This window comes from Babylonia areolata, chromosome 29, assembly GCF_041734735.1.
Source record: "Babylonia areolata isolate BAREFJ2019XMU chromosome 29, ASM4173473v1, whole genome shotgun sequence".
Taxonomy (NCBI): Eukaryota; Metazoa; Mollusca; class Gastropoda; order Neogastropoda; family Buccinidae; genus Babylonia; species Babylonia areolata.
In genome coordinates, this window is record NC_134904.1 from 36,586,648 (window position 1) to 36,611,155 (window position 24,508).

The window sequence follows — 24,508 nt, forward strand, 5'->3', positions numbered from 1 at the left end:
GTGTTGCTGCTGAAAATTTTCATGGATTTAGTCATTCACTTTTTTTGCGACAGTTCGACAGCCAGTTTATAAAATACAAATTAAGGGGTTGTCTCCCTTTCTCAGCCCTGCCATGTCCAGGTCATCGAGTTCAATAGTTGTCCCAAATCTGCTCAGTGGCTGAGACACATGGTAGCAAGGGACGTAATTTCTCACTGCGGTGAACTCTTGTAATTCTGTTTACACGGAGTTACTTCCCATAAATTTATGTCATATATATAATATAAATGTGTATTATATTATAGTATCATGAACGAATATATCATTTTTATCCTAACAAATGTGTGGAAAATATGCGCGATATCTATGACTAAATTTTACTATATCATATTTTTTCTAACGTTTAAAGTAAATAATAGAAAAATAACAAAAGATGACTCTGGATACCTGAAGATTATGTAGTACAACTGCCCAAGTCTCCAGCAGAAATCCCTATCATGGTTACTCTGGTTTCTCTTCAAATAACGAGAAAATCTTTCGCCTTTTACTAAAGATTTCTGTGGAGAGGAACAAATTAATGAGTCTACAACTAATTTGTCAAGCCCTTCTAAGAAGGGTAATTAACGAAATGAAAAACAGAATTGCACAAACATCAAGATCTGAAAAAAACCCAAAAAAGAACACTTTACACCATGGAATAAAATGTCTGTGATAAACAGGGCAGTGTGTTTCTCAGTAATATTGAAAAATTGCTTGCAATGGTGACTAAAGCAGTTAAAAGTTTAAATTTCTTAAAAATTGTAAGTCACTCTCCTTGGGGACAAGACTCCAAAATTCTTTTACATTTAGCGACATCTCTCGTAAGATCAAGATTGACCTACGGTCAAGAAATTTTCTTTTCTGCCCCGCCGACGTTCCTAAAGAAGCTGCGAATAATTGACAGTAAAGCTGTGAAACTGGCTTTAGGGGTACCTGTGCATACTAAGACCTCAGAAGCCTATAAGCTTGCGGGTATTCTACCACTAGATGAAATCAGAAAATTAAGTTCTGCTAAATATATTGTGAGATGTACAGCAGTGGATGATTTTGAGGAATTAAATATTAGGTCTGATATTGATTTTCCAAAAAATGCACAAAATAATTCAAATCTACAAACCATTCGCACATATGTGTCAGATATTTTAAATTCTTCAGACATTGATTTGCATGATATGGCACCTCGTGTTCTGGTGCCACCTGTCCCTCCCTGGGAGTTAACAAAAGCAAACGTCAACATATGTGCTTCTGACACAACAAAAGGAGAATCTCCACATATAATAGCAGCATCTGTCAGAATTGAATTAGAAGAAAATTTTGATTATCATTTAAAAGTTTACACTGATGGCTCGGTCCTGGATGATAGCAGTGCAGGATCTGCTTTTATCATTCCTGACCTAAAAACAGAAAAATCATATTATTTAGGTAAGGGACATTCAATTTTTACAGCTGAATTGGTGGCCATCCTTATGGCTTTAAATCATCTTGTTGATATACCAATCATAATAAGTAATATCCTATTTTGTGTTGATTCTCAATCTGTCTTAAAAGGTTTGCTCCTTTTTGAGAATAATCAAAGAGAAGATTTATTTTTTGAAATTAGGTATTTATTGCACTCCCTATTTGTGAAGGGTACAAATGTTGATTTTTGTTGGATACCATCCCACACTGGATTCCGTTATAACGACCAAGCAGATAGGGCAGCAAAAAGGGGAGCAAAAAATCATATAGATAGTATAAAAGTATATTGCCCATTGTCATACAAGGAAATAAGCAATATACTAGAAAGAGACTTTTATAGGTGCTTGAATTCAAGTCTAAAACCTCGTCAGTTGACTCTCTCAGACTTTGGTCCGATTCGCAGACCAATTCTGAGCTTAGCTCTCAGACTATTATCAAATTCATTACGGACCAAGTATTGTTCTAATGTCAAGTGTATATGCTTTAATAACCTGACAATTGAGCATATAATTTTTCACTGTAGCTTGATGAAGCCTTTTGTACACGAAAGTGTGTCTTCACAAGTGACTGAGAACGTTGATGTTTTTGACTTTTTGCATTCATTATCAGTGGTTTCGCTTGTCAGTTTAACGACTTCTCTTTTACGAAGTCCTTTAAGTAATTTCCTGTAACTGTATTTAGAGGGTTTTTTGTTTTTGTTTGTTTGTTTGTTTGTTTTGTTTTTCTTTCAAATTTCACCCACATTTTTACCCTCATTTGCCCAGTTTCCCCAAACCCTCCATTCATCCACATCTCCCACCCCTTCTAACCGATAATACTCAGATGTATTCATAAATACTTTTACAAAATGTCTTCAATCACCGATATGTGTGACGGGACATTAAACAAAATTTCCTTCCTTCCTTCCTAACAAAAAACAACAACACCTCCCTTCAATTCCACAAATTATGAACATGAATAGTGTTGGTCATGCTGTTTTATCTGTGTATGTGCGCGGTGTAATACCAATGGCAAGACAACTGTTACTGGCACAAAAAAAAAAGGAAAGTGCACTTTACTGGGTAAAGAAAGCATATAACATATGGCCATATAGGCAGGAAAGATTTTCTTTTTTTATACTGCTTGCTCTTCCAGTGCACTGGAAGAGCATGTAGGAACAGTCAGCATAGGCGGCAGAACAATCACAAACCTACGTTTTGCCGACGACATTGATGGACTGGCTGGAAAAGAAGAAGAACTGGCAAGCCTGGTCAAACATCTAGACAAAGCCTCCACATCGTATGGAATGCAAATCAGTGCGGAGAAAACCAAACTGATGACTAACAACACCAACGGCATCAGCATTGACATCAAAGTCAACGACGAAAAGCTTAAAACAGTCCACAGCTTCAAATATCTGGGAGCAATCGTGTCAGATGAAGGATCTAAACCAGAAGTACTCTCGAGAATTGCCCAAACAACAATGGCACTCAACAAGCTGAACACCATCTGGAACAACAAAAACATCGCTCTCAGCTAAAAAATCAGACTGATGCGTTCCCTGGTTATATCAATATTGCTCTACGCCTGCGAGACTTGGACCCTGGCTGCAGACATTGAGAGAAGAATCCAAGCTGTCGAGATGAGATGCTTTCGTAGACTACTTGGCATCTCCTACAGAGACCACATCACTAACACGGAAGTGAAGAACAGAATCAAGCAATGTATTGGACCCTACGAAGACCTTCTGTCCATAGTGAAAAAACGCAAACTTAGGTGGTATGGACACATCTCCCGATCATCTGGTCTTGCCAAAACGTTCCTGCAAGGCACCGTACAAGGAGGCAGAAGGAGAGGACGGCAGAAGAAGAGATGGGAAGACAACATCCGGGGGTGGACAGGCTTGACGCTCGGTGACGCCCTGAGGAAATCAGAAAACCGTGAAGAGTGGAGAGGGGTGGTGGCCAGGTCAGCAGCGGTGCCCCAACGGTCTGAACCCAGACTACGGGAGAAGTGAAGGTGAAGGTGATACTGCTTGATTTAATGAATGTGTGTGTTTTAAAAGATATATGAATTCGGAAAGAAATTATGCTGTCAGTTTAAGCGAAAGGGGGTTTAATCAGTATGGATACAGGCCTGAAGAAAAGAAATCTGACAAGGTTAGTTCCCTTGTATCGTGAGACTTGCACCAACACAGAATTGGAATAAGTTTAGTAGTTGACATGATCTTTTTATATGTCTCTGCCTGATATGTCTGTCAGTCTCTCTCTCTCTCTCTCTCTCTCTCTCTCTCTCTCTCTCTCTCTCTCTATATATATATATATATATATATATATATATATGTTTGTGTGTTGTAAGTCAAACCTGCTTCCCTGTGTGTGTGTGTGTATGTGTGTTTTGCTACTGCTGAAAATCATCATTGATTTAATCATTCTTTTTTTTTTTGCGACAGTTCCACAGCCAATCATTCATTTTTTTTGGTGACAGTTCGACAGCCAGTTTGTAAAATAAAACTTAAGTGTGTGTGTGTGTGTGTGTGTCTGTGTGTGTGTGTGTGTGTGTGTGTGTGTGTGTTGCTGCTGCTGAAAATTGTCATGGATTTAGTCATTCACTTTTCTTGCGACAGTTCGACAGCCAGTTTATAAAATACAAATTAAGGGGTTGTCATCCTTTCTGAGCCCTGCCATGTCCAGGTCATCGAGTTCAATAGTTGTCCCAATCAGCTCAGTGGCGGAGACATAGTAGCAAGGGACGTAATTTCTCACCGCGGGAACTCTTGTAATTCTGTTTACACGGAGTTACCTCCCATAAATTTATGTCATATATATAATATAAATGTGTATTATATTATAGTATCGTGAATGAATATATCATTTTTATCCTAACAAAAATGCTGAGAATAATCGCTATATCTAAGACTAATTTTACTATACCATATTTTTTTTAACGTTTAAAGTAATTAATAGAAAAATAACAAAAGATGACTATAGACACCTGAAGATTATGTAGTACAACTGCCCAAGTCTTCAGCAGAAATTCTTATCATGATTACTCTGGTTTCTCTTCAATTGATGAGAAAATCTTTCGCCTTTTACTAAAGATTTCCGTGGAGAGGAACAAATTAATGAGTCTACAACTAATTTTTCAATCCCTTCTGAAAAGGGTAATTAACGAAACGAAAAACAGAATTGCACAAACATCAATAAGCTTATCTGAAAAAACAACAACAAACCGTTACTTGTGACGCCATGGAATAAAATGTCTATGAAAAACAGGACAGTGTGTTTGTCAGTAATATTGAAAATTTGCTTGCAAATTGTAATACCTCAAAAAACAACAACAAACAAACCTCCCTTCAATTCCACAAATTATGAACATGGATAGTATTGGTCATGCTGTTTTATGTGTGTATGTGCGCAATGTAATACCCATGGCAAGACAGCTGTTACTGGCACAAAAAAAAAGGAAAGTGCACTTTGCTGGGTAAAGAAAGCATATATAACATATGGCCATATAGGCATGAAAGATTTTTTTTTTTAAACTGCTTAATTTAATGAATGCTGTGTGTGTGTTTTAAAAGAAAGAAATATGAATTCGGAAAGAAATTATGCTGTCAGTGTGTCAGTTTAAGCGAAAGGGGGTTTAAACAGTATGGATACAGGGCCTGAAGAAAAGAAATCTGACAAGGTTAGTTCCCTTGTATTGTGAAACTACCACCAACACAGAACTGGAATAAGTTTAGTAGTTGACATGATCTTTTTATATGTCTGTCTGTCTGTCTGTCTGTCTCTCTCTCTCTCTCTATATATATATATGTTTGTGTGTTGTAAGTCAAACCTGCTTCCCTGTGTGTGTGTGTTTTGCTGCTGCTGAAAATTATCATTGATTTAATCATTCATTTTTTGTTGTTGCGACAGTTCGACAGCCAGTTTGTAAAATAAAACTTAAGGGGTTGTCGCCATTTCTGAGCCCTGCCATGTCCAGGTCTATCCGAGGTGTCTAGAGCCAGCATGTGCTCTGAACTCTGGCTGGAGAAAATAGCCCCCAGACCCGTCTTACAAGGGTCGCCATGTCTGTTTGCCAAACTAGTAGTCAGAGTGCGTTCCCTTGAACATCATGGCGCAGAATATCGAGACAGAAAAGATAAGACAGGACTTTTTTTTTTTTTTTTTTTTTTTTTTAAAATAAGGATAACACTAATAGACAAGCTCTTGTGTGCTTTTTTGTCAATCGTCCTCAATAGGGTCAGCACTATACAATACTGAATGATGAAGGCTTAAGAGCACTGGTGATAACATCATACAGACACAGACACATAGACACAGACACAGACACACACACACACACACACACACAAAACACACACACACGCGCGCGCGCACGTGCACACATATAATTTTTTATTTGTGTGTATATACATGTGTGTGTGTAGTATATATGTATATTATTACATCTCTCTCTCTCACTCTCTCTCTCTCTCTCTCTCTCTCTCCATTATATATATATATATATAAATATATATATATATATATAATTATATACATATACACATCTGTGTGTGTGTGTGTGTGTGTGTGCGCACGCGTGCGTGTGTGTGTGATCCCCAAGCATCATGATGATATATGGTACAAAGACAAATTATTTTCAAGGTAATCTGTTTGTTTGGGCTAGGGAATTTAGATTAAAATTTGCGTTAGGTCCAAATTTGTGTAACATGAAAAGAAAAAAGCAGCTATGCTTGCCCCACAACCCTCATGAAATAAAAAATCGTTTCGTTTCGTTTCGTTATCTTCTTGGGACGACCTTACGACATCGTTCCTGAACTCTTCCAGCATATAGAGTCTAATGATGGTGGGATGGGACACATGAAATCTTAGTCATGATACTCAGTTTTCGCACCCCTACTCGATCCTGCAGCCGTGCAATAGAGCCGAGAATTTGATCGAAGTTACCCAGTTTCCTTCTTGGGGACATGGTGAAAGGATGTGTGTGTGTGTGTGTGTGTGTGTGTGTGTGTGTGTGTGTGTGTGTGTGTGTGTGTGTGTGTGTGTGTGTGTGTGTGTGGGTGTGTGTGCTGCTGAAAATTGTCATGGATTTAGTTATTCACTTTTTTGCGACAGTTTGACAGCCAGTTTATAAAATACAAATTAAGGGGATGTCACCCTTTCTGAGCCCTGCCATGTCCACGTCATCGAGTTCAATAGTTGTCCCAATCAGCTCAGTGGTGGAGACACATAGTAGCAAGGGACGTAATTTCTCACTGCGGTGAACTCTTGTAATTCTGTTTACACGGAGTTACTTCCCATAAATTTATGTCCTATATATAATATAAATGTATATTATATTATAGTATCGTGAATGAATATATCATTTTTGTCCTAACAAATGTGCTGAAAATAATTGCTATATCTAAGACTAAATTTTACTATACCATATTTTTTTTTTAACGTTTAAAGTAAATAATAGAAAAATAAAAGATGACTATAGACACCTGAAGATTATGTAGTACAACTGCCCAAGTCTCCAGCAGAAATCCGTATCATGGTTACTCTGGTTTCTCTTCAAATAACGAGAAAATCTTTCGCCTTTTACTAAAGATTTCCGTGGAGAGGAACAAATTAATGAGTCTACAACTAATTTTTCAAGCCCTTCTAAGAAGGGTAATTCAACGAAATGAAAAACAGAATCGCACAAACATAAATATCTGAAAAAAAAGTTACTTGCGAAGCCATGGAATAAAATGTCTATGATAAACAGGACAGTGTGTTTGTCAGTAATATTGAAAAATTGCTTGCAAATTGTAATACCTCACAAAAAACAAACAAACCTCCCTTCAATTCCACAAATTATGAACATGAATAGTATTGGTCATGCTGTTTTATGTGTGTATGTGCGCAATGTAATACCCATGGCAAGACAGCTGTTACTGGCACAAAAAAAAAAAAGGAAAGTGCACTTTGCTGGGTAAAGAAAGCATATATAACATATAGGCATGAAAGATTTTTTTTTTTTAACTGCTTAATTTAATGAATGCTGTGTGTGTGTTTTAAAAGAAAGAAATATGAATTCGGAAAGAAACTATGCTGTCAGTTTAAGCGAAAGGGGGTTTAAACAGTATGGATACAGGCCTGAAGAAAAGAAATCTGACAAGGTTAGTTTCCTTGTATTGTGAAACTACCACCAACACAGAATTGGAATAAGTTTAGTAGTTGACAAGATCTTTTTATATGTCTGTCTGTCTGTCTGTCTGTCTGTCTCTCTCTCTATATATAAATGTTTGTGTGTTGTAAGTCAAACCTGCTTCCCTGTGTGTGTGTGTGTGTTTTGCTGCTGCTGAAAATTATCATTGATTTAATCATTCTTTTTTTTTGCGACAGTTCGACAGCCAGTTTGTAAAATAATTTTTTTTTTTTTTTTAAATAAGGATAACACTAATAGACAAACTCTTGTGTGCTTTTTTGTCAACCGTCCTCAATAGGGTCAGCACTATACAATACTGAATGATAAAGGCTTAAGAGCACTTGTGATAACATCATACAGACACAGACACATAGACACAGACACACACACACACACACAGAGACACACACACAAAACACACACACACACACACACGCGCACGTGCATATTTTTTTTATTTGTGTGTATATACATGTGTGTGTAGTATATATGTATATTATTACATCTCTCTCTCTCTCTCTCCATTATATATATATATATATAATATATATAATTATATACATATACACATCTGTGTGTGTGTGTGTGTCTGTGTGTGTGTGTGTGCACGCGCGCGCGTGTGTGTGTGTGTGATCCCCAAGCATCATGATGATATATGGTACAAAGACAAATTATTTTCAAGGTAATCTGTTTGTTTGGGCTAGGGAATTTAGATTAAAATTTGGGTTAGGTCCAAATTTGTGTAACATGAAAAAAAAAAAAAAAAAAAAAAAAAAAAAAGCAGCTTTGCTTGCCCCACAACCCTCATGAAATAAAAATTCGTTTCGTTTCGTTTCGTTATCTTCTTGGGACGACCTTACGACATCGTTCCTGAACTCTTCCATTATATAGAGTCTAATGATGGTGGGATGGGACACATGAAATCTTAGTCATGATACTCAGTTTTCGCACCCCTACTCGATCCTGCAGCCGTGCAATAGAGCCGAGAATTTGATCGAAGTTACCCAGTTTCCTTCTTGGGGACATGGTGAAAGGATGTGTGTGTGTGTGTGTGTGTGTGTGTGTGTGTGTGTGTGTGTGTGTGTGTGTGTCTGTGTGTTGCTGCTGCTGAAAATTGTCATGGGTTTAGTTATTCACTTTTTTGCGACAGTTTGACAGCCAGTTTATAAAATACAAATTAAGGGGATGTTGCCCTTTCTGAGCCCTGCAATGTCCAGGTCATCGAGTTCAATAGTTGTCCCCATCAGCTCAGTGGCTGAGACACATAGTAGCAAGGGACGTAATTTCTCACCGCGGGAACTCTTGTAATTCTGTTTACACGGAGTTACTTCCCATAAATTTATGTCATATATATAATATAAATGTGTATTATATTATAGTATCGTGAATGAATATATCATTTTTATCCTAACAAATGTGCTGAAAATAATCGCTATATCTATGACTAAATTTTACTATACCATATTTTTTTTAACGTTTAAAGTAAATAATAGAAAAATAACAAAAACTGACTATAGACACCTGAAGATTATGTAGTACAACTGCCCAAGTCTTCAGCAGAAACCCAAATCATGTTTACTCTGGTTTCTCTTCAAATAACGAGAAAATCTTTCGCCTTTTACTAAAGATTTCCGTGGAGAGGAACAAATTAATGAGTCTACAACTTATTTTTCAAGCCCTTCTAAGAAGGGTAATTAACGAAACGAAGAACAGAATTGCACAAACATCCATATTTGAAAAAAACAAACAATTACTTGTGATGCCATGGAATAAAATGTCATGGCGCAGAATATGGAGACAGAAAAGATAAGACAGGACTTTTTTTTCTTTTTTCTTTTTTAATGAGGTTAACACTAATAGACAAGTTCTTGTGTGCTTTTTTTGTCAGTCGTCCTTAATAGGGTCAGCACTATACAATACTGAATGATAAAGGCTTAAGAGTGCTGGTGATAACATCATACAGACACACACACACACAAAACACACACACATATGCGCGCGCGTATAATTTTTTATTTGTGTGTATATACATGTGTGTGTGTAGTATATATGTATATTATTACATCTCTCTCTCTCTCTCTCCATTATATATATATATATAATTATATACATATACACATCTGTGTGTGTGTATGTGTGTGTGATCCCCAAGCATCATGATGATATATGGTACAAAGACAAATGATTTTCAAGGTAATCTGTTTGTTTGGGCTAGGGAATTTAGATTAAAATTTGCGTTAGGTCCAAATTTGTGTAACATGAAAAAAAGAAAGAAAAAAAGCAGCTATGCTTGCCCCACAACCCTCATGAAATAAAAATTCGTTTCGTTTCGTTTCGTTATCTTCTTGGGACGACCTTACGACATCGTTCCTGAACTCTTCCAGCATATAGAGTCTAATGATGGTGGGATGGGACACATGAAATCTTTGTCATGATACTCAGATTTCGCACCCCTACTCGATCCTGCAGCCGTGCAATAGAGCCGAGAATTTGATTGAAGTTACCCAGTTTCCTTCTTGGGGACATGGTGAAAGGATGTGTGTGTGTGTGTGTGTGTGTGTGTGTGTGTGTGTGTGTGTGTCTGTTGCTGCTGCTGAAAATTGTCATGGATTTAGTCATTCACTTTTCTTGCGACAGTTCGACAGCCAGTTTATAAAATACAAATTAAGGGGTTGTCGCCCTTTCTGAGCCCTGCCATGTCCAGGTCATCGAGTTCAATAGTTGTCCCAATCAGCTCAGTGGCGGAGACATAGTAGCAAGGGACGTAATTTCTCACCGCGGGAACTATTGTAATTCTGTTTACACGGAGTTACCTCCCATAAATTTATGTCATATATATAGTATAAATGTGTATTATATTATAGTATCGTGAATGAATATATCATTTTTATCCTAACAAATATGCTGAGAATAATCGCTATATCTAAGACTAAATTTTACTATACCATATTTTTTTTTAACGGTTAAAGTAATTAATAGAAAAATAACAAAAGATGACTACAGACACCTGAAGATTATGTAGTACAACTGCTCAAGTCTTCAGCAGAAAATTCTTATCATGGTTACTCTGGTTTCTCTTCAAATAACGAGAAAATCTTTCGCCTTTTACTAAAGATTTCCGTGGAGAGGAACAAATTAATGAGTCTACAAATAATTTTTCAAGCCCTTCTAGGAAGGGTAATTCAACGAAATGAAAAACAGAATCACACAAATATAAATATCTGAAAAAAAGTTACTTGCGAAGCCATGGAATAAAATGTCTATGATAAACAGGACAGTGTGTTTGTCAGTAATATTGAAAAATTGCTTGCAAATTGTAATACCTCACAAAAAACAAACAAACCTCCCTTCAATTCCACAAATTATGAACATGGATAGTATTGGTCATGCTGTTTTATGTGTGTATGTGCGCGATGTAATACCCATGGCAAGACAGCTGTTACTGGCACAAAAAAAAGGAAAGTGCACTTTGCTGGGTAAAGAAAGCATATAACATATGGCCATATAGGCATGAAAGATTTTTTTTTAAACCGCTTAATTTAATGAATGCTGTGTGTGTGTTTTAAAAGAAAGAAATATGAATTCGGAAAGAAATTATGCTGTCAGTTTAAGCGAAAGGGGGTTTAAACAGTATGGATACAGGCCTGAAGAAAAGAAATCTGACAAGGTTAGTTCCCTTGTATTGTGAAACTACCACCAACACAGAACTGGAATAAGTTTAGTAGTTGACATGATCTTTTTATATGTCTGTCTGTTTGTCTCTCTCTCTCTATATATATATATATGTTTGTGTATTGTAAGTCAAACCTGCTTCCCTGTGTGTGTGTGTGTGTGTGTTTTGCTGCTGCTGAAAATTATCATTGATTTAATCATTCTTTTTTTTTTTGCGACAGTTCGACAGCCAGTTTGTAAAATAAAACTTAAGGGGTTGTCGCCCTTTCTGAGCCCTGCCATGTCCAGGTCTATCCGAGGTCTGTAGAGCCAGCATGTGCTCCGAACTCTGGCTGGAGAAAATAGCCCCCAGACCCGTCTTACAAGGGTCGCCATGTCTGTTTGCCAAACTAGTAGTCAGAGTGCGTTCCCTTGAACATCATGGCGCAGAATATCGAGACAGAAAAGATAAGACAGGACTTAAAAAAAAAAGAAAAGAAAAAAAAGAAAAAAAAAAAGAAAGAAAAGGATAACACTAATAGACAAGCTTTTGTGTGCTTTTTTGTCAATCATCCTCAATAGGGTCAGCACTATACAATACTGAATGATAAAGGCTTAAGAGCGCTGGTGATAACATCATACAGACACAGACACATAGACACAGACACACACACACACACAGCCACACACACAAAACACACACACACACACACACACACACACACACACACACACGTGCACGCACACACGCGCACGTATAATTTTTTATTTGTGTGTATATACATGTGTGTGTGTAGTATATATGTATATTATTACATCTCTCACTCTCTCTCTCTCTCCATTATATATATATATATATATATAATTATATACATATACACATCTCTGTGTGTGTGTGTGTGTGTGCACGCGCGCGTGTGTGTGTGATCCCCAAGCATCATGATGATATATGGTACAAAGGCAAATTATTTTCAAGGTAATCTGTTTGTTTGGGCTAGGGAATTTAGATTAAAATTTGCGTTAGGTCCAAATTTGTGAAACATGAAAAAAAAAAGAAAAGAAAAAAAGCAGCTATGCTTGCCCCACAACCCTCATGAAATAAAAATTCGTTTCGTTTCGTTTCGTTATCTTCTTGGGACGACCTTACGACATTGTTCCTGAACTCTTCCATTATATAGAGTCTAATGATGGTGGGATGGGACACATGAAATCTTAGTCATGATACTCAGTTTTCGCACCCCTACTCGATCCTGCAGCCGTGCAATAGAGCCGAGAATTTGATCGAAGTTACCCAGTTTCCTTCTTGGGGACATGGTGAAAGGATGTGTGTGTGTGTGTGTGTGTGTGTGTGTGTGTGTGTGTGTGTGTGTGTGTGTGTGTCTGTGTGTCTGTGTGTCTGTGTGTTGCTGCTGCTGAAAATTGTCATGGGTTTAGTTATTCACTTTTTTGCGACAGTTTGACAGCCAGTTTATAAAATACAAATTAAGGGGATGTTGCCCTTTCTGAGCCCTGCCATGTCCAGGTCATCGAGTTCAATAGTTGTCCCCATCAGCTCAGTGGCTGAGACACATTATAGCAAGGGACGTAATTTCTCACCGCGGTGAACTCTTGTAGTTCTGTTTACACGGAGTTACTTCCCATAAATTTATGTCATATATATAATATAAATGTGTATTATATTATAGTATCGTGAATGAATATATCATTTTTATCCTAACAAATGTGCAGAAAATATTCGCTATATCTAAGACTAAATTTTACTATACCATATTTTTTTTAACGTTTAAAGTAAATAATAGAAAAATAACAAAAACTGACTATAGACACCTGAAGATTATGTAGTACAACTGCCCAAGTCTTCAGCAGAAACCCAAATCATGGTTACTCTGGTTTCTCTTCAAATAACGAGAAAATCTTTCGCCTTTTACTAAAGATTTCCGTGGAGAGGAACAAATTAATGAGTCTACAACTTATTTTTCAAGTCCTTCTAAGAAGGGTAAATAACGAAACGAAGAACAGAATTGCACAAACATCCATATTTGAAAATAACAAAACAATTACTTGCGATGCCATGGAATAATCGAGACAGAAAGGTAAGACAGGACTTTTTTTTTTTTTTTTTTTTTTTTTTTTTTTTTTTAAATGAGGTTAACACTAATAGACAAGTTCTTGTGTGCTTTTTTGTCAGTCGTCCTTAATAGGGTCAGCACTATACAATACTGAATGATAAAGGCTTAAGAGCGCTGGTGATAACATCATACAGACACACACACATATGTGCGCGCGCATATAATTTTTTATTTGTGTGTATATACATGTGTGTGTGTAGTATATATGTATATTATTACATCTCTCTCTCTCTCCATTATATATATATATATATATGTATATATACAATTATATACATATACACATCTGTGTGTGTGTGTGTATGCGCGCACGTGTGTGTGATCCCCAAGCATCATGATATATGGTACAAAGACAAATTATTTTCAAGGTAATCTGTTTGTTTGGGCTAGGGAATTTAGATTAAAATTTGCGTTAGGTCCAAATTTGTGTAATATGAAAAAAAGAAAGAAAAAAAGCAGCTATGCTTGCCCCACAACCCTCATGAAATAAAAATTCGTTTCGTTTCGTTTCGTTATCTTCTTGGGACGACCTTACGACATTGTTCCTGAACTCTTCCAGCATATAGAGTCTAATGATGGTGGGATGGGACACATGAAATCTTAGTCATGATACTCAGATTTCGCACCCCTACTCGATCCTGCAGCCGTGCAATAGAGCCGAGAATTTGATCGAAGTTACCCAGTTTCCTTCTTGGGGACATGGTGAAAGGATGTGTGTGTGTGTGTGTGTGTGTGTGTGTGTGCGTGTGTGTGTGTGTGTGTGTGTGTGTGTGTGTTGCTGCTGAAAATTTTCATGGATTTAGTCATTCACTTTTTTTGCGACAGTTCGACAGCCAGTTTATAAAATACAAATTAAGGGGTTGTCTCCCTTTCTCAGCCCTGCCATGTCCAGGTCATCGAGTTCAATAGTTGTCCCAAATCTGCTCAGTGGCTGAGACACATGGTAGCAAGGGACGTAATTTCTCACTGCGGTGAACTCTTGTAATTCTGTTTACACGGAGTTACTTCCCATAAATTTATGTCATATATATAATATAAATGTGTATTATATTATAGTATCGTGAATGAATATATCATTTTTATCCTAACAAATGTGCAGAAAATAATCGCTATATCTAAGACTAAATTTTACTTACCATATTTTTTTTTAACGTTTAAAGTAAATAATAGAAAAATAACAAAAACTGACTATAGACACCTGAAGATTATGTAGTACAACTGCCCAAGTCTTCAGCAGAAACCCAAATCATGGTTACTCTGGTTTCTCTTCAAATAACGAGAAAATCTTTCGCCTTTTACTAAAGATTTCCGTGGAGAGGAACAAATTAATGAGTCTACAACTAATTTTTCAAGCCCTTCTAAGAAGGGTAAATAACGAAATGAAGAACAGAATTGCACAAACATCCATATTTGAAAATAACAAAACAATTACTTGCGATGCCATGGAATAAAATGTTATGGCGCAGCAGAATATCGAGACAGAAAAGGTAAGACAGGACTTTTTTTTTTTTTTTTTTTTTTTTTTTTTTTAAAATGAGGTTAACACTAATAGACAAGTTCTTGTGTGCTTTTTTGTCAGTCGTCCTTAATAGGGTCAGCACTATACAATACTGAATGATAAAGGCTTAAGAGCGCTGGTGATAACATCATACAGACACACACACATATGTGCGCGCGCATATAATTTTTTATTTGTGTGTATATACATGTGTGTGTGTGTAGTATATATGTATATTATTACATCTCTCTCTCTCTCCATTATATATATATATATGTATATATACAATTATATACATATACACATCTGTGTGTGTGTGTGTATGCGCGCACGTGTGTGTGATCCCCAAGCATCATGATATATGGTACAAAGACAAATTATTTTCAAGGTAATCTGTTTGTTTGGGCTAGGGAATTTAGATTAAAATTTGCGTTAGGTCCAAATTTGTGTAATATGAAAAAAAGAAAGAAAAAAAGCAGCTATGCTTGCCCCACAACCCTCATGAAATAAAAATTCGTTTCGTTTCGTTTCGTTATCTTCTTGGGACGACCTTACGACATTGTTCCTGAACTCTTCCAGCATATAGAGTCTAATGATGGTGGGATGGGACACATGAAATCTTAGTCATGATACTCAGATTTCGCACCCCTACTCGATCCTGCAGCCGTGCAATAGAGCCGAGAATTTGATCGAAGTTACCCAGTTTCCTTCTTGGGGACATGGTGAAAGGATGTGTGTGTGTGTGTGTGTGTGTGTGTGTGCGTGTGTGTGTGTGTGTGTGTGTGTGTGTGTGTGTGTGTGTGTGTGTTGCTGCTGAAAATTTTCATGGATTTAGTCATTCACTTTTTTTGCGACAGTTCGACAGCCAGTTTATAAAATACAAATTAAGGGGTTGTCTCCCTTTCTCAGCCCTGCCATGTCCAGGTCATCGAGTTCAATAGTTGTCCCAAATCTGCTCAGTGGCTGAGACACATGGTAGCAAGGGACGTAATTTCTCACTGCGGTGAACTCTTGTAATTCTGTTTACACGGAGTTACTTCCCATAAATTTATGTCATATATATAATATAAATGTGTATTATATTATAGTATCATGAACGAATATATCATTTTTATCCTAACAAATGTGTGGAAAATATGCGCGATATCTATGACTAAATTTTACTATATCATATTTTTTCTAACGTTTAAAGTAAATAATAGAAAAATAACAAAAGATGACTCTGGACACCTGAAGATTATGTAGTACAACTGCCCAAGTCTCCAGCAGAAATCCCTATCATGGTTACTCTGGTTTCTCTTCAAATAACGAGAAAATCTTTCGCCTTTTACTAAAGATTTCCGTGGAGAGGAACAAATTAATGAGTCTACAACTAATTTTTCAAGCCCTTCTAAGAAGGGTAATTAACGAAATGAAAAACAGAATCGCACAAACATCAAGATCTGGAAAAAAAACAAAAAAAACCACTTTACACCATGGAATAAAATGTCTGTGATAAACAGGGCAGTGTGTTTCTCAGTAATATTGAAAAATTGCTTGCAATGGTGACTAAAGCAGTTAAAAGTTTAAATTTCTTAAAAATTGTAAGTCACTCTCCTTGGGGACAAGACTCCAAAATTCTTTTACATTTAGCGACATCTCTCGTAAGATCAAGATTGACCTACGGTCAAGAAATTTTCTTTTCTGCCCCGCCGACGTTCCTAAAGAAGCTGCGAATAATTGACAGTAAAGCTGTGAAACTGGCTTTAGGGGTACCTGTGCATACTAAGACCTCAGAAGCCTATAAGCTTGCGGGTATTCTACCACTAGATGAAATCAGAAAATTAAGTTCTGCTAAATATATTGTGAGATGTACAGCAGTGGATGATTTTGAGGAATTAAATATTAGGTCTGATATTGATTTTCCAAAAAATGCACAAAATAATTCAAATCTACAAACCATTCGCACATATGTGTCAGATATTTTAAATTCTTCAGACATTGATTTGCATGATATGGCACCTCGTGTTCTGGTGCCACCTGTCCCTCCCTGGGAGTTAACAAAAGCAAACGTCAACATATGTGCTTCTGACACAACAAAAGGAGAATCTCCACATATAATAGCAGCATCTGTCAGAATTGAATTAGAAGAAAATTTTGATTATCATTTAAAAGTTTACACTGATGGCTCGGTCCTGGATGATAGCAGTGCAGGATCTGCTTTTATCATTCCTGACCTAAAAACAGAAAAATCATATTATTTAGGTAAGGGACATTCAATTTTTACAGCTGAATTGGTGGCCATCCTTATGGCTTTAAATCATCTTGTTGATATACCAATCATAATAAGTAATATCCTATTTTGTGTTGATTCTCAATCTGTCTTAAAAGGTTTGCTCCTTTTTGAGAATAATCAAAGAGAAGATTTATTTTTTGAAATTAGGTATTTATTGCACTCCCTATTTGTGAAGGGTACAAATGTTGATTTTTGTTGGATACCATCCCACACTGGATTCCGTTATAACGACCAAGCAGATAGGGCAGCAAAAAGGGGAGCAAAAAATCATATAGATAGTATAAAAGTATATTGCCCATTGTCATACAAGGAAATAAGCAATATACTAGAAAGAGACTTTTATAGGTGCTTGAATTCAAGTCTAAAACCTCGTCAGTTGACTCTCTCAGACTTTGGTCCGATTCGCAGACCAATTCTGAGCTTAGCTCTCAGACTATTATCAAATTCATTACGGACCAAGTATTGTTCTAATGTCAAGTGTATATGCTTTAATAACCTGACAATTGAGCATATAATTTTTCACTGTAGCTTGATGAAGCCTTTTGTACACGAAAGTGTGTCTTCACAAGTGACTGAGAACGTTGATGTTTTTGACTTTTTGCATTCATTATCAGTTGTTTCGCTTGTCAGTTTAACGACTTCTCTTTTACGAAGTCCTTTAAGTAATTTCCTGTAACTGTATTTAGAGGGTTTTTTGTTTTTGTTTGTTTGTTTGTTTGTTTTGTTTTTCTTTCAAATTTCACCCACATTTTTACCCTCATTTGCCCAGTTCCCCAAACCCTCCATTCATCCACATCTCCCACCCCTTCTAACCGATAATACTCAGATGTATTCATAAATACTTTTACAAAATGTCTTCAATCACCGATATGTGTGACGGGACATTAAACAAAATTTCCTTCCTTCCTTCCTAACAAAAAACAACAACACCTCCCTTCAATTCCACAAATTATGAACATGAATAGTATTGATCATGCTGTTTTATGTGTGCATATGCGCGATGTAATACCCATGGCAGGACAGTTGTTTCCGGCACAAAAAAAGGAAAGCGCACTTTACTGGGTAAAGAAAGCATATAACATATGGCCATATAGGCAGGAAAGATTTTCTTTTTTTATACTGCTTGCTCTTCCAGTGCACTGGAAGAGCATGTAGGAACAGTCAGCATAGGCGGCAGAACAATCACAAACCTACGTTTTGCCGACGACATTGATGGACTGGCTGGAAAAGAAGAAGAACTGGCAAGCCTGGTCAAACATCTAGACAAAGCCTCCACATCGTATGGAATGCAAATCAGTGCGGAGAAAACCAAACTGATGACTAACAACACCAACGGCATCAGCATTGACATCAAAGTCAACGACGAAAAGCTTAAAACAGTCCACAGCTTCAAATATCTGGGAGCAATCGTGTCAGATGAAGGATCTAAACCAGAAGTACTCTCGAGAATTGCCCAAACAACAATGGCACTCAACAAGCTGAACACCATCTGGAACAACAAAAACATCGCTCTCAGCTAAAAAATCAGACTGATGCGTTCCCTGGTTATATCAATATTGCTCTACGCCTGCGAGACTTGGACCCTGGCTGCAGACATTGAGAGAAGAATCCAAGCTGTCGAGATGAGATGCTTTCGTAGACTACTTGGCATCTCCTACAGAGACCACATCACTAACACGGAAGTGAAGAACAGAATCAAGCAATGTATTGGACCCTACGAAGACCTTCTGTCCATAGTGAAAAAACGCAAACTTAGGTGGTATGGACACATCTCCCGATCATCTGGTCTTGCCAAAACGTTCCTGCAAGGCACCGTACAAGGAGGCAGAAGGAGAGGACGGCAGAAGAAGAGATGGGAAGACAACATCCGGGGGTGGACAGGCTTGACGCTCGGTGACGCCCTGAGGAAATCAGAAAACCGTGAAGAGTGGAGAGGGGTGGTGGCCAGGTCAGCAGCGGTGCCCCAACGGTCTGAACCCAGACTACGGGAGAGGTGAAGGTGAAGGTGATACTGCTTGATTTAAAGAATGTGTGTGTTTTAAAAGAAAGATATATGAATTTGGAAAGAAATTATGCTGTCAGTTTAAGCGAAAGGGGGTTTAATCAGTATGGATACAGGCCTGAAGAAAAGAAATCTGACAAGGTTAGTTCCCTTGTATTGTGAGACTTGCGCCAATACAGAATTGGAATAAGTTTAGTAGTTGACATGATCTTTTTATATGTCTCTGATATGTCTGTCAGTCTCTCTCTCTCTCTCTCTCTCTATATATATATATATATATGTTTGTGTGTTGTAAGTCAAACCTGCTTCCCTGTGTGTGTGTGTGTATGTGTGTTTTGCTACTGCTGAAAATCATCATTGATTTAATCATTCTTTTTTTTTTTGCGACAGTTCCACAGCCAATCATTCATTTTTTTTGGTGACAGTTCGACAGCCAGTTTGTAAAATAAAACTTAAGTGTGTGTGTGTGTGTGTGTGTGTGTGTGTGTGTGTGTGTGTGTTGCTGCTGCTGAAAATTGTCATGGATTTAGTCATTCACTTTTCTTGCGACAGTTCGACAGCCAGTTTATAAAATACAAATTAAGGGGTTGTCATCCTTTCTGAGCCCTGCCATGTCCAGGTCATCGAGTTCAATAGTTGTCCCAATCAGCTCAGTGGCGGAGACATAGTAGCAAGGGACGTAATTTCTCACCGCGGGAACTCTTGTAATTCTGTTTACACGGAGTTACCTCCCATAAATTTATGTCATATATATAATATAAATGTGTATTATATTATAGTATCGTGAATGAATATATCATTTTTATCCTAACAAAAATGCTGAGAATAATCGCTATATCTAAGACTAAATTTTACTATACCATATTTTTTTTTAACGTTTAAAGTAATTAATAGAAAAATAACAAAAGATGACTATAGACACCTGAAGATTATGTAGTACAACTGCCCAAGTCTTCAGCAGAAATTCTTATCATGGTTACTCTGGTTTCTCTTCAATTGACGAGAAAATCTTTCGCCTTTTACTAAAGATTTCCGTGGAGAGGAACAAATTAATGAGTCTACAACTAATTTTTCAAGCCCTTCTAAGAAGGGTAATTAACGAAATGAAAAACAGAATTGCACAAACATCAATAAGCTTATCTGAAAAAAAACAAAACGTTACTTGTGACGCCATGGAATGAAATGTCTATGAAAAACAGGACAGTGTGTTTGTCAGTAATATTGAAAAATTGCTTGCAAATTGTAATACCTCAAAAAACAACAACAAACAAACCTCCCTTCAATTCCACAAATTATGAACATGAATAGTATTGGTCATGCTGTTTTATGTGTGTATGTGTGCGATGTAATACCCATGGCAAGACAGCTGTTACTGGCACAAAAAAAAAAAAAAAAAAAAAAGGAAAGTGCACTTTACTGGGTAAAGAAAGCATATAACATATGGCCATATAGGCATGTAAGATTTTTGTTTTTTAAACCGCTTAATTTAATGAATGATGTGTGTGTGTTTTAAAAGAAAGAAATATGAATTCGGAAAGAAATTATGCTGTCAGTGTGTCAGTTTAAGCGAAAGGGGGTTTAAACAGTATGGATACAGGCCTGAAGAAAAGAAATCTGACAAGGTTAGTTCCCTTGTATTGTGAAACTACCACCAACACAGAATTGGAATTAGTTTAGTAGTTGACATGATCTTTTTATATGTCTGTCTGTCTGTCTCTCTCTCTCTCTATATATATGTTTGTGTGTTGTAAGTCAAACCTGCTTACGTGTGTGTGTGTGTGTGTGTGTGTGTGTTTTGCTGCTGCTGAAAATTATCATTGATTTAATCATTCTTTTTTTTTTGCGACAGTTCGACAGCCAGTCATTCATTTTTTTTTTTGCGACAGTTTGACCGCCAGTATGTGAAATAAAACTTAAGGGGTTGTCGCCCTTTCTGAGCCCTGCCATGTCCAGGTCTATCCGAGGTCTGTAGAGCCAGCATGTGCTCCGAACTCTGGCTGGAGAAAATAGCCCCCAGACCCGTCTTACAAGGGTCGCCATGTCTGTTTGCCAAACTAGTAGTCAGAGTGCGTTCCCTTGAACATCATGGCGCAGAATATCGAGACAGAAAAGACAAGACAGGAATTTTTTATTTTTTTTATTTTTTATTTTTTTTAATGAGGTTAACACTAATAGACAAGCTCTTGTGTGCTTTTTTGTCAATCGTCCTCAATAGGGTCAGCACTATACAATACTGAATGATAAAGGCTTAAGAGCGCTGGTGATAACATCATACAGACACAGACACATAGACACAAAACACACACACACACACACGCGCGCGCGCGCGAACGTGCGTATAATTTTTTATTTGTGTGTATATACATGTGTGTGTGTAGTATATATGTATATTATTACATCTCTCTCTCTCTCTCTCTCTCTCTCTCTCTCTCTCTCTCTCTCTCTCTCTCTCTCCATTATATATATATATATACTATATAAAATTATATACATATACACATCTGTGTGTGGTGTGTGTGTGTGTGTGTGTGTGTGTGTGTGTGTGTGTGTGTGTGTGTGTGTGTTGCTGCTGCTGAAAATTGTCATTGATTTAGTCGTTCACTTTTTTGCGACAGTTCGACAGCCAGTTTATAAAATACAAATAAAGGGGTTGTCGCCCTTTCTGAGCCCTGCCCTGTCCAGGTCATCGAGTGGCTGAGACACATGGTAGCAAGGGACGTAATTTCTCACCGCGTCGAACTCTTGTAATTCTGTTTACACGGAGTTACCTCCCATAAATTTATGTCATATATATAATATAAATGTGTATTATATTATAGTATCGTGAATGAATATATCATTTTTATCCCAACAAATATGCTGAAGATATGTGCTATATCTAAGACTAAATTTTACTATACCATATTTTTTTTAACGGTTAAAGTAATTAATAGAAAAATAACAAAAGATGACTACAGACACCTGAAGATTATGTAGTACAACTGCTCAAGTCTTCAGCAGAAAATTCTTATCATGGTTACTCTGGTTTCTCTTCAAATAACGAGAAAATCTTTCGCCTTTTACTAAAGATTTCCGTGGAGAGGAACAAATTAATGAGTCTACAACTAATTTTTCAAGCCCTTCTAAGAAGGGTAATTAACGAAATGAAAAACAGAATTGCACAAACATCAATATCTGACCAAAAAAAAATTACTTGTGACGCCATGGAATAAAATGTCTATGAAAAACAGGACAGTGTGTTTGTCAGTAATATTGAAAAATTGCTTGCAAATTGTAATACCTCACAAAACAACAACAAACAAACCTCCCTTCAATTCCACAAATTATGATTGGTCATGCTGTTTTATGTGTGTATGTGCGCGATGTAATACCCATGGCAAGACAGCTGTTACTGGCACAAAAAAAAGGAAAGTGCACTTTACTGGGTAAAGAAAGCATATAACATATGGCCATATAGGCATGAAAGATTTTTTTTTAAACCGCTTAATTTAATGAATGCTGTGTGTGTGTTTTAAAAGAAAGAAATATGAATTCGGAAAGAAATTATGCTGTCAGTTTAAGCGAAAGGGGGTTCAAACAGTATGGATACAGGCCTGAAGAAAAGAAATCTGACAAGGTTAGTTCCCTTGTATTCTGAAACTACCACCAACACAGAACTGGAATAAGTTTAGTAGTTGACATGATCTTTTTATATGTCTGTCTGTTTGTCTCTCTCTCTCTCTATATATATATATGTTTGTGTATTGTAAGTCAAACCTGCTTCCCTGTGTGTGTGTGTGTGTGTGTTTTGCTGCTGCTGAAAATTATCATTGATTTAATCATTCATTTTTTTTTTTGCGACAGTTCAACAGCCAGTTTGTAAAATAAAACTTAAGGGGTTGTCGCCCTTTCTGAGCCCTGCCATGTCCAGGTCTATCCGAGGTGTCTAGAGCCAGCATGTGCTCTGAACTCTGGCTGGAGAAAATAGCCCCCAGACCCGTCTTACAAGGGTCGCCATGTCTGTTTGCCAAACTAGTAGTCAGAGTGCGTTCCCTTGAACATCATGGCGCAGAATATCGAGACAGAAAAGATAAGACAGGACTTTTTTATTTTTTATTTATTTTTTTAAAAATAAGGATAACACTAATAGACAAGCTCTTGTGTGCTTTTTTGTCAGTCGTCCTCAATAGGGTCAGCACTATACAATACTGAATGATTAAGGCTTAATAGCACTGGTGATAACATCATACAGACACAGACGCATAGACACAGACACACACACACAGACACACACACAAAACACACACACACACACACGCGCGCGCGCACACACGCGCGCACGTATAATCTTTTATTTGTGTGTATATACATGTGTGTGTGTAGTACATATGTATATTATTACATCTCTCACTCTCTCTCTCTCTCTCCATTATATATATATATATATATAATTATATACACATCTGTGTGTGTGTGTGTGTGTGTGTGTGTGCGCGCGCGCGCGTGTGTGTGATCCCCAAGCATCATGATCATATATGGTACAAAGACAAATTATTTTCAAGGTAATCTGTCTGTTTGGGCTAGGGAATTTAGATTAAAATTGGCGTTAGGTCCAAATTTGTGTAACATGAAAAAAAAATGAAAAAAAAGCAACTATGCTTGCCCCACAGTTTCAGTTTCAGTAGCTCAAGGAGGCGTCACTGCGTTCGGACATATCCATATACGCTACACCACATCTGCCAAGCAGATGCCTGACCAGCATCTGCCCCACAACCCTCATGAAATAAAAATTCGTTTCGTTTCGTTTCGTTATCTTCTTGGGACGACCTTACGACATTGTTCCTGAACTCTTCCAGCATATAGAGTCTAATGATGGTGGGATGGGACACATGAAATCTTAGTCATGATACTCAGATTTCGCACCCCTACTCGATCCTGCAGCCGTGCAATAGAGCCGAGAATTTGATCGAAGTTACCCAGTTTCCTTCTTGGGGACATGGTGAAAGGATGTGTGTGTGTGTGTGTGTGTGTGTGTGTGTGTGTGTGTGTGTGTGTGTGTGTGTGTGTGTGTTGCTGCTGCTGAAAATTGTCATGGGTTTAGTTATTCACTTTTTTGCGACAGTTCGACAGCCAGTTTATAAAATACAAATCAAGGGGTTGTCGTCCTTTCTGAGCCCTGCCATGTCCAGGTCATCGAGTTCAATAGTTGTCCCAATCAGCTCAGTGGCTGAGACACATGGTAGCAAGGGACGTAATTTCTCACTGCGGTGAACTCTTGTAATTCTGTTTACACGGAGTTACTTCCCATAAATTTATGTCATATATATAATATAAATGTG

The 24,508-nt window shown here is 37.3% G+C and overlaps 1 long non-coding RNA gene and 10 other non-coding genes across 11 annotated transcripts in view; 10 read left to right on the forward strand and 1 right to left on the reverse strand.

The window, feature by feature from the left end:
• Window positions 1-24,508, reverse strand: part of LOC143302363 (uncharacterized) — a 240,097-nt gene that overhangs the window by 210,906 nt on the left and 4,683 nt on the right. The window lies entirely within an intron of this gene.
• On the forward strand, window positions 481-597 carry LOC143275107 (U5 spliceosomal RNA). Its single transcript, XR_013053360.1, has one exon. It is a non-coding gene; the product is annotated as a U5 spliceosomal RNA (small nuclear RNA).
• LOC143275105 (U5 spliceosomal RNA) lies at window positions 4,504-4,620 on the forward strand. The gene has a single exon (XR_013053358.1). It is a non-coding gene; the product is annotated as a U5 spliceosomal RNA (small nuclear RNA).
• LOC143275163 (U5 spliceosomal RNA) lies at window positions 7,001-7,117 on the forward strand. The gene has a single exon (XR_013053409.1). It is a non-coding gene; the product is annotated as a U5 spliceosomal RNA (small nuclear RNA).
• On the forward strand, window positions 9,211-9,327 carry LOC143275099 (U5 spliceosomal RNA). The gene has a single exon (XR_013053353.1). It is a non-coding gene; the product is annotated as a U5 spliceosomal RNA (small nuclear RNA).
• Window positions 10,698-10,814, forward strand: LOC143275090 (U5 spliceosomal RNA). The gene has a single exon (XR_013053344.1). It is a non-coding gene; the product is annotated as a U5 spliceosomal RNA (small nuclear RNA).
• On the forward strand, window positions 13,168-13,284 carry LOC143275102 (U5 spliceosomal RNA). The gene has a single exon (XR_013053356.1). It is a non-coding gene; the product is annotated as a U5 spliceosomal RNA (small nuclear RNA).
• LOC143275164 (U5 spliceosomal RNA) lies at window positions 14,668-14,784 on the forward strand. Its single transcript, XR_013053410.1, has one exon. It is a non-coding gene; the product is annotated as a U5 spliceosomal RNA (small nuclear RNA).
• On the forward strand, window positions 16,198-16,314 carry LOC143275088 (U5 spliceosomal RNA). Its single transcript, XR_013053342.1, has one exon. It is a non-coding gene; the product is annotated as a U5 spliceosomal RNA (small nuclear RNA).
• On the forward strand, window positions 20,167-20,283 carry LOC143275095 (U5 spliceosomal RNA). The gene has a single exon (XR_013053348.1). It is a non-coding gene; the product is annotated as a U5 spliceosomal RNA (small nuclear RNA).
• On the forward strand, window positions 22,207-22,323 carry LOC143275089 (U5 spliceosomal RNA). The gene has a single exon (XR_013053343.1). It is a non-coding gene; the product is annotated as a U5 spliceosomal RNA (small nuclear RNA).